The sequence below is a fragment of the Vespa mandarinia genome, chromosome 1, assembly GCF_050613455.1.
Source record: "Vespa mandarinia isolate Hongniang chromosome 1, ASM5061345v1, whole genome shotgun sequence".
Taxonomy (NCBI): domain Eukaryota; kingdom Metazoa; phylum Arthropoda; class Insecta; order Hymenoptera; family Vespidae; genus Vespa; species Vespa mandarinia.
This window is the reverse complement of record NC_140810.1, coordinates 13566134-13580000: the sequence shown is the minus strand read 5'-3', so window position 1 is coordinate 13580000 and position 13867 is coordinate 13566134. Positions and strand designations below refer to the sequence as shown.

The 13867-nt window shown below is 37.8% G+C and overlaps 1 protein-coding gene across 1 annotated transcript in view; it reads right to left on the bottom strand.

Annotated features, from left to right (window-relative positions):
• LOC118447719 (uncharacterized) overlaps positions 1 to 13056 on the bottom strand; it is a 39826-nt gene extending 26770 nt beyond the window's left edge. The window contains exon 1 of the mRNA XM_035880009.2: positions 12655 to 13056. The gene's annotated coding sequence lies outside the window, so the exon portion shown is untranslated. The remainder of the gene's footprint in view (positions 1 to 12654) is intronic.
• Between the last annotated feature and the right edge of the window lie 811 nt (positions 13057 to 13867).

Sequence of the window (13867 nt, the reverse complement as noted above, 5' to 3'; positions counted from 1 at the left end):
TTTCCTCTCTTTGCTTGTTTGCTTTACTTCCGTTGCTTGCTTGCTTGGTTCCGTTCTTTCGTTCTTTCGTTTATTTCGGCCACCTAACGCGGCACATCTTTCGGTAAATCACAATGGAGACGTTTCAAATTCGTTCCTCGGGCAGGTGCAGTTTAAGTAAATGAACGTCATGGATATCAGTCGTGTATAATATTATTTTCAGCCTCTTATTCACGTAGAACGATGACGAAGGATTTTACTGTTCAAGGATTTAAACGTGACATAATTGTAGCGATTTAAGTGCGAACACTATAGAACATTATCGTTATAACTTCGTAACGCGGTCCGCAACTTTTCGGACCAATTTTCGATGTTGCATGAGTGCTGGAATAATAGTAGTAGTAGTAGTAGTAGTAGTCGGTAGTAGTTTGGTAAAGGTGACACTGGGATAGTAGTGGTGGTAGTGGTGATGGTGGTGGTGGTGGTGATAGTACTGATGGTCGCAATGGTAGTAGTAGTAGCAATAGTAGTAGAGACGACGAGGTTGAAAACTCGGACGAAATACGACGTGATAGAAGAAGCCGCAAACTTTAAAGCACCGTAAAACTTCTGCCGGGAGACGCGAAGCGGACGGTAATGCACGCAACGCTGAATCTCATTTTCATTGGGAATGAGAATCCATTGGTCTCGTAGACTTTTTTCTTCCCCTTATATTCTTTCCTTCTTCTCACGTTTTTCTTCTCTTATCCATCGAATGCAAATCTGTTCCATAATTTTTTTTTTTTCACGTTACGTATAAGATCGATCACATTTCTCTAACAAAATTCTCTTTTTGCATCTACTTCTTCTTTTCCTTCTTTTTTTCTCCCTTTCCTTTTCTTTTTCTTTTTTCATTTATTCCTTCTCTCTCTCTCTCTCTCTCTCTCTCTGTCTCTCTCTCTCTTTCTCTCTCTTTTCTTTTTATATAACTCTTTTTTATATTATTCTAAAAGGAAATTGGTCAATTTCGCAAGAATCAACGTTTAGAAAAATCTTGATAATTATAGCAATTTGAAAGTTTCTATCGAAGAATAAAGAAAGTTTAATGAAACGTTAATTAGTGTTGATTTACTAAGATGAAGAAAATAATGAGGTAGATGAAGAAAAAGGTGTTCTCAGCTTTCTTAAAAGACAACGAAGGTTCGAAAGTAAGAAGAGAAAATTCGATAGAAGGGATGATATTCGATAGCTTTAAAACATAGATTATATATACATATAAAATATATATAAAATATATATATATATATATATATGTGTGTATGTATAGATATATATTCTCAGGGTAAGACAAAAACTCATTCTCTCTCTCTCTCTCTCTCTCTCTCTCTCTCTCTCTCTCTCTCTCTCTCTCTCCCTCTTTCTTTCTCTTTCTCTTTCTCATTCTCTCTTTTTCTCGTGTACCTTGAAATCTTCCTACTAATATTGCCAATACCAACGTGTCACGGCTTGTCGATACTATTTGCATGGCTGCCGGCAGCACCTTTTCATTCACGCTCTATATTTTGTACATGTGCCGAGGTTCTTCTTCTATTCGTTTGTAAAATTCAGACTTTATATCTTTGTATTTTCTCAACGATAACAACAATAACAACAACAAATAGAAAAGAAAAGAAAAGAAAAAAAAAAGGAAAGAAGAAAAAAATGATAAAGCAAAAACATTTATCCAAGCACGAGCTTTATGATATTAAATTAAAAACGATATAATTACAGTGGATTAAACATTAGTTACGAATTAAACATAAATATATAATCGATTTTGTATATAATGCTTTAATATTTTCTTTTTTTTTCTTTCTTTTTTTTTTTATTATTTTTCATTCAAAGGAATGTAATAATCCATGTTATTAATGCAATTGAATGCAATTGGATACATATAGAAAAATAATTTTTTTAAACAAACGAGTGAGAGAGTGAGAGAGAGAGAGAAAGAGATAAAGGGATGTTGCTTAAAGCCAAAGGTTGAATATATTTGCTTGGTAATTAATTATTCGCGCGGTAAATAGCAGCGTTGCGGAACGTACGCATCGAATAACGGGAATCACGGTTCGGTTGAAGGAGCCCCGAGCGTGCGATTTCCTCGCTAAATCCTTCGGAAACTAATATTAACGTTAAGGGAACGCGGTGAGAGTATGTCAGGAAAGTTACCTTGGGAACTATGTAAAGGAAAGGGATGGAGGAAGGATAGGAGAGAGAGAGAGAAAGAGAAGGGATATCGATGGAGAAATAGCAAAATTCGTCAAGTGTAACGTTTAAATCGTATCGATTTACGAGTGAATTTCGTGGTATTGAATTTGATACCAATAAAATTTAATTACCAATAGGAGTAAAAGTGAGAGAAAAAGAGGAAAAAGGAGCAATGAGGGAGAAAAAGAGAGAGAAAGAGAGAGAGAAAGAGAAAAGAGAGGAAGAGAGAATTTACCGATTATTATTCGCGAACGCGAATGTAAAAGTGAACACCGGTCGTTTGAGAGAGATTTCCACGAGGATTATGTATTTTTTTTTTCTTTTAATTTATTTTATATATATAAAGTAAAGAATAAATGAAAATTCGACGAGTAATCGTGTATTATCCGAAACACGTTCAGATTTCCGATCTATCCAAGAGGATTTTAATGGAGGACAACAATTACGATCTTAGTTGGGAATGCTTTTAAAATTATTCGTGAAGGAAATGTGAAGCGACACCGGCAAGAGTAGCATTCGTTGTAGTAATCGTTGTAGTAGTTGTCATCGTCGCCGTCGTCGTCGTCGGGTATACGATAAACGAAAGACAAAGGGTTGTACCCAGAGTAAATCTCGGAACGTTGTATAGTCGTGAAGGAGGAGAAAGAGGAAGAAGAGGAGGAGGAGGAAGTGAAAGAGAAGGATGAAGGAGGATGAGGATCGCGTCAAAGCGAGTCGTCAAACGCAATCCCGAGTCAGTGGCAAGCGTTTCTCCGCATTATTCCTCTTCGTCTCTCCTTGTATCTTCTCGTTCGGTCGGCCTTAACGTTCCAATATCCTATCTCTCTCTTTCTTTCTCTTTCTCTATCTCTCTCTCTCCCCTTTCTTTTTAGAGTACTGTATATATATAAAATATGTCTATGTGTATACATATGCATATGTGTGTGTGTGTGTATGTGCGTATCTCTATGTATCTATGTATCCATGTGTCTAGATGCTATGTGTGTATATATGTGTGTACGTATGTATGTATATGTATCTGTTTCTGTTGGGAAGGAAGTCTATGTTTCAGGTCAAGAGTCATTCGGATTTTGGCCGTTATTTATTCGAAACGAGACTTCGAGACGTTCCCTCCAAGTTCTTCGTGCTAGTAATCCTGAGCGCAGTGAGAGTTCGCGCGACACAAGGGACGACAGAATGGGTTTTTGGGGATAACTCCGAAGGTTTCCCAATGTCCCTTCTCTACCATCCTACTCTCTCTCTCTCTCTCTCTCTCTCTTTCAATCTCTTTCGCTCTATCTCTCTCTCTCTCTCTCTCTCTCTCTCTCTTTCAATCTCTTTCGCTCTATCTCTCTCTCTCTCTCTCTCTCTCTCTCTCTCTCTCTCTCTCTCTCTCTCTCTCTTAACTACTACCGAAAGTTATATAAAACCTGTTAACATTTACGAACTTACCGAAGGATTACGAAGGTACTGACCCTGTAATGCACTAACGATGTATCTACTATATAGATATATGTGTATAAAATGTATATATATATATATATATATATATATATATATATATTTCTTTTTTTACGATGAAGGGAAAACGCGATATCTTCGATATGAGATTTCGACTAAGCTTTCATAAAATATATTGATGTCTTTTCTTTTTTTCCCCCGATTATACAATAGATTCTAAATAATTTGACATTTTCTTCGAGAAAAAAGTCAAATATTATTTCTTTCTTTATCATTCTATAATTTTGTCTCATTTTATCGGAAGTGTTGTATAAGGGATAGTGTTATCTCGGTGATGAAAAGATGAAAAGAAAAAAAATTATGGAAGAAGGAAAACTGTACGTATATGTGTGTGTGTGTGTGTGTGTGTGAGAGAGAGAGAGAAAGAGAGAAAGAGAAAGAGAGGAATAGCACGACAGTACGAGGGCAAAAGTTTAAAGTAAAAGCCAAAGATGGTTCATAGCGAAAAGTACGGAAAAGTTGTATCACCTTCGAAGGAGAAAAATATGGGGTCGGTGAACAAGGACACGTGGTCTTATCAAATATGGATGGGCACGGTTATAACAGGGCTTATAGAGTACGCCCGAAAAATGTGACCAGTCCCGTATATACTGTATAATATTCTTTCCATCCTTTCTTCCTTCCTTTCTTCATTTTATTCTTTTTCGAATCTACGTGGAAACATCTTTCTTCCTTTCTTTTCTTTTCGTTTTTTTCCCCCGATTTGTTTTCCTTTTTTTTTTGTTTTGTTTTTTTGTTTTGTTTTTTTTTTTGTTTTGTCCTTTTTTCTCGTTGTTGTTGTTTCCTCTTTTTTCTGTCTTTTACGGGAATATCGAGCGAAGTTGGTCAGGGTCGAACGCGAGATTCGTGAAATTGCTCGGATTAAATCCGGTTTTTCGTTTTATTTACCGACAAACAACGCTATCGCGAATAGATTTTAATATCTCCCTCGACGTTGGGTGGATACTTTCTCGGTTCAAAAGCAAACGATGTTCTCTCGCGGAAGAAGCAATATGGCGAATCGAGCTACGTAATTAAACTTTTTTTCATGACCAGAGTGAACCCTTCCTTACAAGCTTTGTTCGTTCGTTCTTTCTTTCTTCCTTTCGTTTGTTCGTTCGTTCGTTAGTTCTTAGAAAAACTTTTTGGCCGATATTTAATACTTTCTCGTGAAACTTTTCAGTAGACCGTTAAACGTATCGAAAACATAAATTCACGATCGTCGTCTCGACATAAAAGAAAAAGAATCTTAGTTTCTTAGAGAAGTCCGATTTTACGGATCTACTTCTAGTCCCCATTTCCCATCCCTTAACCACCCATTTCCTCCTATTTCTGTATAACACCCACCAACACCCTCCGGCCTCTGCCCCCCTTTTCACGACATATTCGAAAAGCTTTCTCGTTTCTCTCTTCGTCGTCGATGGTCGTTCGACCAGAATGAAAAAGTTCTATTAAAGATATTGAAAGATTTCTCTTATCGTAATAAAACTGTATATATTTCATTCCGTGTTCTATGTGTGTGTCCCTGTATCTATCTCTGTTTACGTATTTCTATATATATGTAGTTGCAAACATGATGTTACCTAGTTGGCTGACATTTCGCATTAATATTCATGCTAATAACGACACCACTTCGTCAATTTCCGCGAACGACAATAGAGTTAGAACGTCGGCGGTGATAATATCGCGCTTCCCGACTCGAAATGCACCTTCGGTCTAATGCGATCGCGCAAAATCAATTACACCGTGGCGGCCATAATATACGAGTAAAGTTACCCCCCAAAAGTCTCTCTCTCTTTCTCTCTCTCTCTCTCTCTCTCTCTCTCTCTCTGTCCCTCTTTATTGAACGTACCGCAGCAAGCAAAGTTCTCCTCTTCGTTCGGTAATTCTAACCTCCGCTTCTACCTTAACTCGAGGAATTACAGTCGTTCGAGGAAAACTACTATAGCGTTCTAGAGGCACGTTGAATCAACGAGTAACAAATTGAATCTTTGATAGTTGAAGTGAGAGGATAAGAGAGAGTGTGTGTGAAAGAGAAAGAAAGAATGTATGTATGAGAGGGAGAGAGAGAGAGAGAGAGAGAGAGAGAGAGAGAGTGAGAGAAATATTTGGTATCATCGAACGATATAGTTGAACTTCTCGTCATTAAATCAGAGATTCTCAAACTTTATTCATCCATTGTTGCTTGCATAGTCATAATAAGCGACGTTATTGCGTCTATTCAAATATGTAAATTGAAGGACTTCCTACGAGTTTACTACTTAATGAAATTATAACATTTGAGAAGTTCGTGAAATGTATTTCGTTAGATGTACGTATTTGAAAACATATAATATTGATAAATGAATAGAAAGTAATGAAAGTAGGTAAATCTCCTGAGGAAATTTGGAATGTTCTTATCCTTAGATATTTATCGACGCGTCAGAGAAATATTTATGAGAAAGAGAGAGAGAGAGGTGGAGAGAGAGAGAGGTGGAGAGAGAGAGAGAGAGAGAGAGAGAGAGAGAGAGAGAGAGAGGACAAATACATATGCATATATAAGTACATAAGTACTTAGATACTTTGAATCGGTCGATTTCAGGCGCGTGCAACGAACGAGCTGGTGGCGCTAGCTCGACGCCAAAAACGACACCGTCGATATTCGAGAACGAAGTAGTTTAACGAGACCCCGACTCGGCGTTTAATTAATCCGAGAAATTGGATTAACGGCACCACCAGCTCGGCCACTTTGGTCGATGCTCGGTGTGTAGAACGGCTGTGGATGGGTTGCCAACCTGAAACAGCATGCCTTACGAGAGAAGGGAGGGGGAGAGAGAGAGAGAGAAAGAGAGAAGGGGAGAGGGGCAGAGGCAGAAAGAGAAAGAGAGAGAGAGAGAGAGAGAGAGAGAGAATACAGCTTTCGTATATTGGAAAAATAATAAAAATCTTTCTTTTTCATGAAGCCATAGTAAACTGTGGAAAGAGCAAATCAAGATGCATAAGAAACCCGTAGACGTACTTAGATCTTTTTCTTCTTATTTATTTCTTTTCTTTTATTTCTTTTTTTAACGAGATTTTTCTATTCCGTTTGAGAAAACTCAATCATTGCCGTAGCAATAATTTTACCTTTTTCGATGGCTCCTTCCCTCTTTCCTTTTTTCCTTATCTCTTTTTCTTCTTTTCTTCTTTCCTTAACTTTCGTCCTTCCTACCTTCCTTCCGCTTTAAGACGCATTCGTTACTATCTTTTTTTTTCTCCTTCTTTTATTTCTTTCTTTCATTTTATTATTTTTTGTTTTTTCTCTTTTAATGATAAAGCATTACCGAGAAGGGAATCGAACAGAGATGCCACGAAATCGCGGGGAAATGGAATTAAATGTACGGTAAGCAGCGAGAAGCAATTCACCGCGTTCAGCCGCGAGGAGGGAAAACGAATCGAGGCCGATAATTCGAATGGAAGAATCGAGAAAGAAAAAGGAAGCTTTGCCAAACCGATAATTCGAACGAAAGAGTAACGAAGGGGGACGGGATGGTTTGGGTAAGGGAGAGATTGCGATAGGATCTTTACTAAGAGTATTTCTTTTGGACGTTTCATTCTGAAGAAATACTATTTTTCTTTCTTTCTTTCTTTCTTTCTTTCTTTCATTCTTTCTCCTTCACGGATATTAAGAAAATCTTAGGAGAAATAAAGATAACGAACCTGCCACTGATCAATGGAAATTTGCAAATGGTCGTTTGGCAGTTTGTGCACCTAATGATTTCGATAAAATTACTGATAAAGTTTCAATAAAATGTTATTGCCGTATAATCGAGTGAAATAAAAAAAAAAAAAAAGAAAAAGGTAACGTTGATAATTCAGATAAAAACATCGATCGGATTTACAAAGTTCTTCGTGTAAAAAGATCCCTTTTTCTCTCTATTACCTTTATCTCTTTTTGGACCGGCCAAGTAGAAAAACTTGTAGAATTAACGGGAGTAGTAGAGACAAGGAATATAAAAGAAAAGAGAAAAGAGAAGAAGTAAAAGAGAAAGAAGGAGAAAAGAGAAATAGAGGAAACATGAGATTTCCTTGTATTACTTTTACTATAGTAACACTCGCTTCGGAAAATATATTGCTTTTAATATTTTTTTTTCTTTTTTTTTTTTAAACAACATGCCAACCAACACGCCGGCCCGTATCTACTCGATTACGGAAATATCAATATTCTTTCGCCGCGAGGATCGAATAATGGCATCGACAGGTGTCCTGGGGAAAAAAGGAATTACATTATGCTAATAGCACTACTCTGCAAATGATAACCGTACGATCGGCTGAACGACGCCCTCCTATTCGTTCAAGAAGAGAATCTTCCCTCTTTCTCTCTCTCTCTCTCTCTCTCTCTCTCTCTCTCTCTCTCTTTTCCTATATCTCTTCTTTCTTTCCTTCTATTTTTTTTTCTCTCCTTTTCTCCTTTTTATCATCTTCTTTCATCGAAACCACATAATCTTCTTCGAGCCCCGACTACTACGTTTCTAGAAATTTGCAATATTTTCATTCCATGTTCATAAGACGAGTTTCCCCTGTTGGTTTCGTTTCAGACTCTCGAAGGAACTACTAATGCGTATACGTGGGTGATTTCTTTCTTTTTTATTTTGTTTCCTCTCTTTTCTTATTTCTCTTCTCCGTTCCTTTTCTCTTTCTCTCTCTCTCTCTGTCTCTCTGTCTCTCTCTTTCTTTTGCTCTTTTTCACTGTTTTTCTTTCTTTAATTTCAGTGGACCACGAAGGCACGTTGCAACGGAACTAATTAACGTCTTGCTAAGCGCGAAAGTAGCAAAGTCGTTTTCATCTCGTATATACAACATTTACATTCTACTATTCCCTTTACTCCTCGCCCTCGACCCCGCCCCCTCAACCTCCCATTGCTCTTCCCCTTCTCTTTCCTTCACGGTTCCCCTCTCTTTTGCAGCTTTCTCTTAAAACAAATTTCTTTGATCGAATGGATTAAAATATTACGTTTAAGGATTAACGGGCAAACACTTTTGATTACTTGATGAAATTGTGCTTTCTAGGGGAACTTAAGCGACTGGAAAGAAGTAGGTTGAGAGAAGTTAAATGAGTGAGAAAGAGAAAGAGAAAGAGAAAGAGAAAGAGAAAGAGAAAGAGAAAGAGAAAAAGAAAAAAGAAAGAGAAAATAAGAGAGAGACAGGTAGAGAGAGAAAGGTAGAAAGTTTATTTTCGTAAGCGTTCTTAATAAACGCAACGTAATTGATTCTCACTTTTGAGAATAAAAGGAAAAATGAAAATCTAGGGTCTTCTTTCTCCTTCGTGGCATCGAACAAACGAACGGATGGACGAACGAACGAACGAACGAACGTAGGAACGAACGAACGAACTCAGGGAATCGATGTTTGAATAGCTTTCGACTTTAAATGTTGGCCGAGGATCTTCGTTTGGGCGTTACACACGACCGAGCCAATATTAGTTAAGCTACGTTTGCTCTCGCGGCTTTCTCTATCGTATATCACATCGTAATCAGATATAACTGTGGGCTAGTATCGTCAAAGCGTACATTATAAATCGTATCTGTTAGCAATCGTTCATTCCGTTCACGTTCGTTGAGTTCTCTCGAAAGGAATAGAAATTAGAGTATGTCGAGTTATTGCTAAAATTATATTATATACTTTGTATAACTTAGTGCGTATATATATATATATATATATATATATATATATATATATGATGTGTGTGTGTATGTGTGCGCGTATATTTATACTGAATTTTGATTAAATATATGTATGTATAGGTATATGTAATATATGCATATATTATGTATAATGTATGTATAAGTATATCGTTAATAATGATTCGCAAAGTTTACGGATCGACGAGCAAAAATTCAATCAAATTTAAACAGCGAATAACGATCCACATTTAAACTTTAATTCGTGTTGGTAATCAATTATGTATAAATGTGTATATATATATATATATATATATATATATATATATATATATATTTATTGGAGTCGACTCTAAATTTTCAATACTTTCCAACTGTAAATATAGATATAGGTATATGGGAATACATCCGGATGGAGATATGTATATGGTTTTCGCAAAAGGCAAGGATATCTACGTTATTCGAGGAATCCTCTGAATTCCAAGGAGGAAAGCCTGAATTCGTGGAAGCTGTTCCTTATTAAAGTGGCAGGTACTTTCAGAAAATAAACGACAGAGAGAAACCTCTCTCTCTCTCTCTCTCTCTCTCTCTCTCTCTCTCTCTCTCTCTCTCTCTCTGTCTGTGTCTCTACCTCTCTTTCTATTTCATCATCTTTCTCTCAATTTCTCTTCCTTAGTTTCGATCCATTTTACTTTTCTATATGAAGAAGTAGCTTTCCTCTTCATCTACTTCTTCGCAATGTTCCTTCGGTATTATGGTAAACGTGGGATCTCGTATTTCGTATAAGTACGGAAGATAGAAGTTGTTTGATCGATCGTAGAATTACGATCGAATATGAGTTAGTATGCGCTTTATATGTGGGGATAGGAGTCGGAGGAGAGGAAAGGGTAGAGGTAGGTGGGAGGTGAGCTCTTGCGGCCTTGGAAAAGTAGGGGATCGTGGTTTAGCACACGCGTGAGCGAAAGAGAGAGAAAGAGAGAGAGAGGATAGATCGAAGAGAAGATGAGAGGAGAGAAGAATGTGCCGGGGATAATCCGGACCACGGTCGGACCACGGACGACGGGGAGTTTTCTAATTTGAATGTTTGATGTCGGATCGTCTTTTGTTTCCGGGTCGGGCCACGGTGGCAGCGAGAAGAAATAAGAGCGGTTACATTCGCCCTCTTCCTCCTACACCTACTTTCCTTTCTCCCTTATCCATTGTTTCCCACCTGATTCTCTGCTACCATTTGTGACCTCTTCCACCCGCTCTCCTATCACCCCCAAACCCCGCACCTCTTCCTTCTCTTTCTCCTTATCCTACTCATTCTCCTCCTACTTTTCTGCCTACTCCCACTATTTCCCCTACTCGGCTCCTTTCTGCTTTCCCACACTGACACCTACATATCGTGTCATCCTCCTCTCACACCATTCCTCCCTCTCTTTCTCCTTTTCTTTCTCCTCCTCCTCCTCCTCCTCCTCCTCCTCCTCTTTCTCCTTTTTCTCCTCTTTTTCCTTCTACTTCTTCTCCTTTGAATTCCGTTTTCGGTGTTTCCTCCTTGGTGTCTCTAACTCGTTGCTTATATAGATACTACATATATATATATATATATATATATATATATATATATATATATATATATTCAAGTACAAATAGAAGCAGCCAACCAGCAACTATGGACCCCCATAAAAATGCTAATGCATCGAAACGTTATGAAGACTCGCCAAAATAACATTTAGACTACAAATTTGATCTTTCTCTCTTTTTTCTTTTTTTTTGTTTTTTTTTTTTTTTTCTTTTTTGGTACCCTTCGTCGTTGATCTTATGAATAGGAATTGCGATCGTTTTCAAAAGAAAAAAAAAAAAGAAAAGGGAGAAATAAGGAAAAAAGAAAAGGAGAAAGTGAAAGAAAAAAAAATATATATTGCGACTTTGATCGGGCAATCGTAGAACGTATTATTAGGACATTGAGCAAAAGATTGTCGACGTTTATCGATTTTATTTTCTCAAAGTGTTGGAAACTAACGACTTGTTTGACGAGTTTACAACTAGGCTTTGATCTTTCCGCACAGTTAATACCCTTTTCGAAGTGTAACCTCGCGATAAAAATGAAAAGAGAGCGAGAGAGAGCAAAAGAGAGAGAGAGAGAGAGAGAGAGAGAGAAAGAGAAAAAAGAGAAAAAGAAAGGTCATTTTAAACGCGGCCTAGTTAGTCAAGAAAGCAAGGACTTTTGCCGAACGAGTTTCGGTGAGAAACGCTCGTTAAGCACGATCCAGTGCGCTTGAGGACGCACCCCATTGGTGGGTCCGATGCCAACCGCACGTCGGATTTCGCGCCAAATGCGCTCTGGCTAGTCGAGCAACGTAGTAGTGCTTTCCAAAGAGGTTTCCTACACAAACGATATCGTATAATCGTAACATCGATGAATCATTCGACGAAAAGCGTTGTTACTACGGTATACATCTATTATCACAAGATAATAAGTCACAGTCAGTTTTGAATAGAAGAAATTACATTCTTCGAACTAGACGATTCTTTGCTAAAGGATGACTGACAGAGAGAACATATTTTATAGAGAAAGAAAGAGCGAGAGAGAGAGAGAGAGAGGCAGAAGAAGAGATATCATCTTTTATAAAAAAAAAAAGGACGACGTTGAAAATTCTTCCTCGTTTCTTCTCGACTACTGAAAATTCCACGGTGGGAATGCTCTCGAATATCAGAAATTAAAGTGAACGACTAAGAGAGAAAGAGAAAGCAAGAAAGATGGATGGATAAATAGATAGTTATATAGTGAAAGAGAAAGAGAAAGAGATAGATAAAGAGAAAGAGAAAAAGAGAGAGAGAGAAAGGAAAGGAGAAGAGGGAAACAGTCAACTTTTATAACTTCCGTTATAGCTAGATAAAATCTCATAAGGTTAGCCCACTTACGGAAGAGTTGAAACTCAGAAACTCTTCCTTTTATGGTCCAACGTCAAAGGGAATTACAAAAGATTCATTGTTACTTGTTTTCATCGTTCCCCTCGGTGATTTAACGTTGTGCGAAGGACGCCTTAGGCGCGTTTATTCCAAATGAAATGAGAGAATCGTTGGGGGGTAAAAAAATGTATTAGATTGACAGAGAAAGAGAAAAAAAGAGAGGAGGGAGAGAAAGAGAGAGAGAGAGAGAGAGAGAGAGAGAGATGTTAAGAATAAAAAGAAGGTAAGGAAAAAGAGAAGGAAGAAATGGTGGGAAGGCGGGAGGGAGGAAGGGAAGGAGGGTAGTGTCTAAGGTAAGATGATGTGGTTATATATCTTTGGATTTTCCTTGACGACGCGAGAAAGTAGGTTTCGTATAACGAGAGACTTCGTTACTTACTTGGGATATTCCAAACGCTGTGCGGAGGTGTTCATTTGTCTGCAAAACCGTCGTCACGATCATTACTCTCTCCACAGCTTTTCTCTTTCTATCTGTCTTTCTCTCACTCTCTCTCTCTCTCTCTCTCTCTCTCTCTCTGTGTATTTCTCACCCCTTTTCCTTCTTCTCTCCCACCTTTTCACCTCTCTCCGTTCGGTGCTAGCTTCCTCTTTCTAGAGCTGTTCTCCTTTTCTCTCTCTCTCTTTCTCTCTCTCTTTTTCTTTCTCTCTCCCTCTCTTATCAATGTCTTGTAGTTCCTTTTTTTTCTTTTTTTTTTTTACCACAAACAAACACTGCGTGTTGTACAACTCGCTTCGTAACTACTACCAAGCGCGTAAAGAATCAACGCGATGTACAACGTAGTATTATCACTCCTGTACGATCCGTACTTCTTCATTGTAAGTCTTTTTCAAACACAATATGCATATATATATATATATATATATATATATATAAATATTTATATATATATATATAGGCGGATTAGTTTTAATAATAACGACACAAGTGCCTGGGCACCGAGAGAGAGGCGAGAGAAAGAGATAAACAGGGAACGATGAAAGAAACGTTTTTCCTATCGCCTCGTCGTACTCATCAGATGGACGAGTCTTACTAATTCGTAAGTGATGATCATTGCTCGAGATTCCGTAGGCGAGTCGAAATAAGCTCGGCAAAAAGCTCACACCACCACTCGATGCTACGAATAATATCTACGTAACACGTTTTTCTTTATCGCGATCGTTCCCCTTGATATTTTTCCTCCTGTTGCCGTTGCCACTGTTGCTATTGTCGCCGCTGTTGCTACTATTGCTGCTGTTGCTGCTACTGTTGCTACTGCTTTTGACGCTGCTACTGTTGCTATTATTGATGCTGCTACTGCTAACGTTCCTGTTATTTCTATCGTCGTTGTTGTCGTTGTTGTTTTTGCTCTTGTTCTTGTTGCTATTAACGTTTTATAAATTGAACGATTTTCCTCGGACGTCATAGCGACGATTAAGTCAATCTCATCTTCTTTTCCAAGGATTATTCCAAGGATAATTGGAAAAACTTTTATCTTCCATTTGGAGAATGAAAAATCTTACGTTCAAATATTTTAATATGATAAGAGAAAATTAAAGATATAGAGATAGATAGATAGAGAAAGAGAGAGATAGAGAGAGAGAGAGAGAGAAAG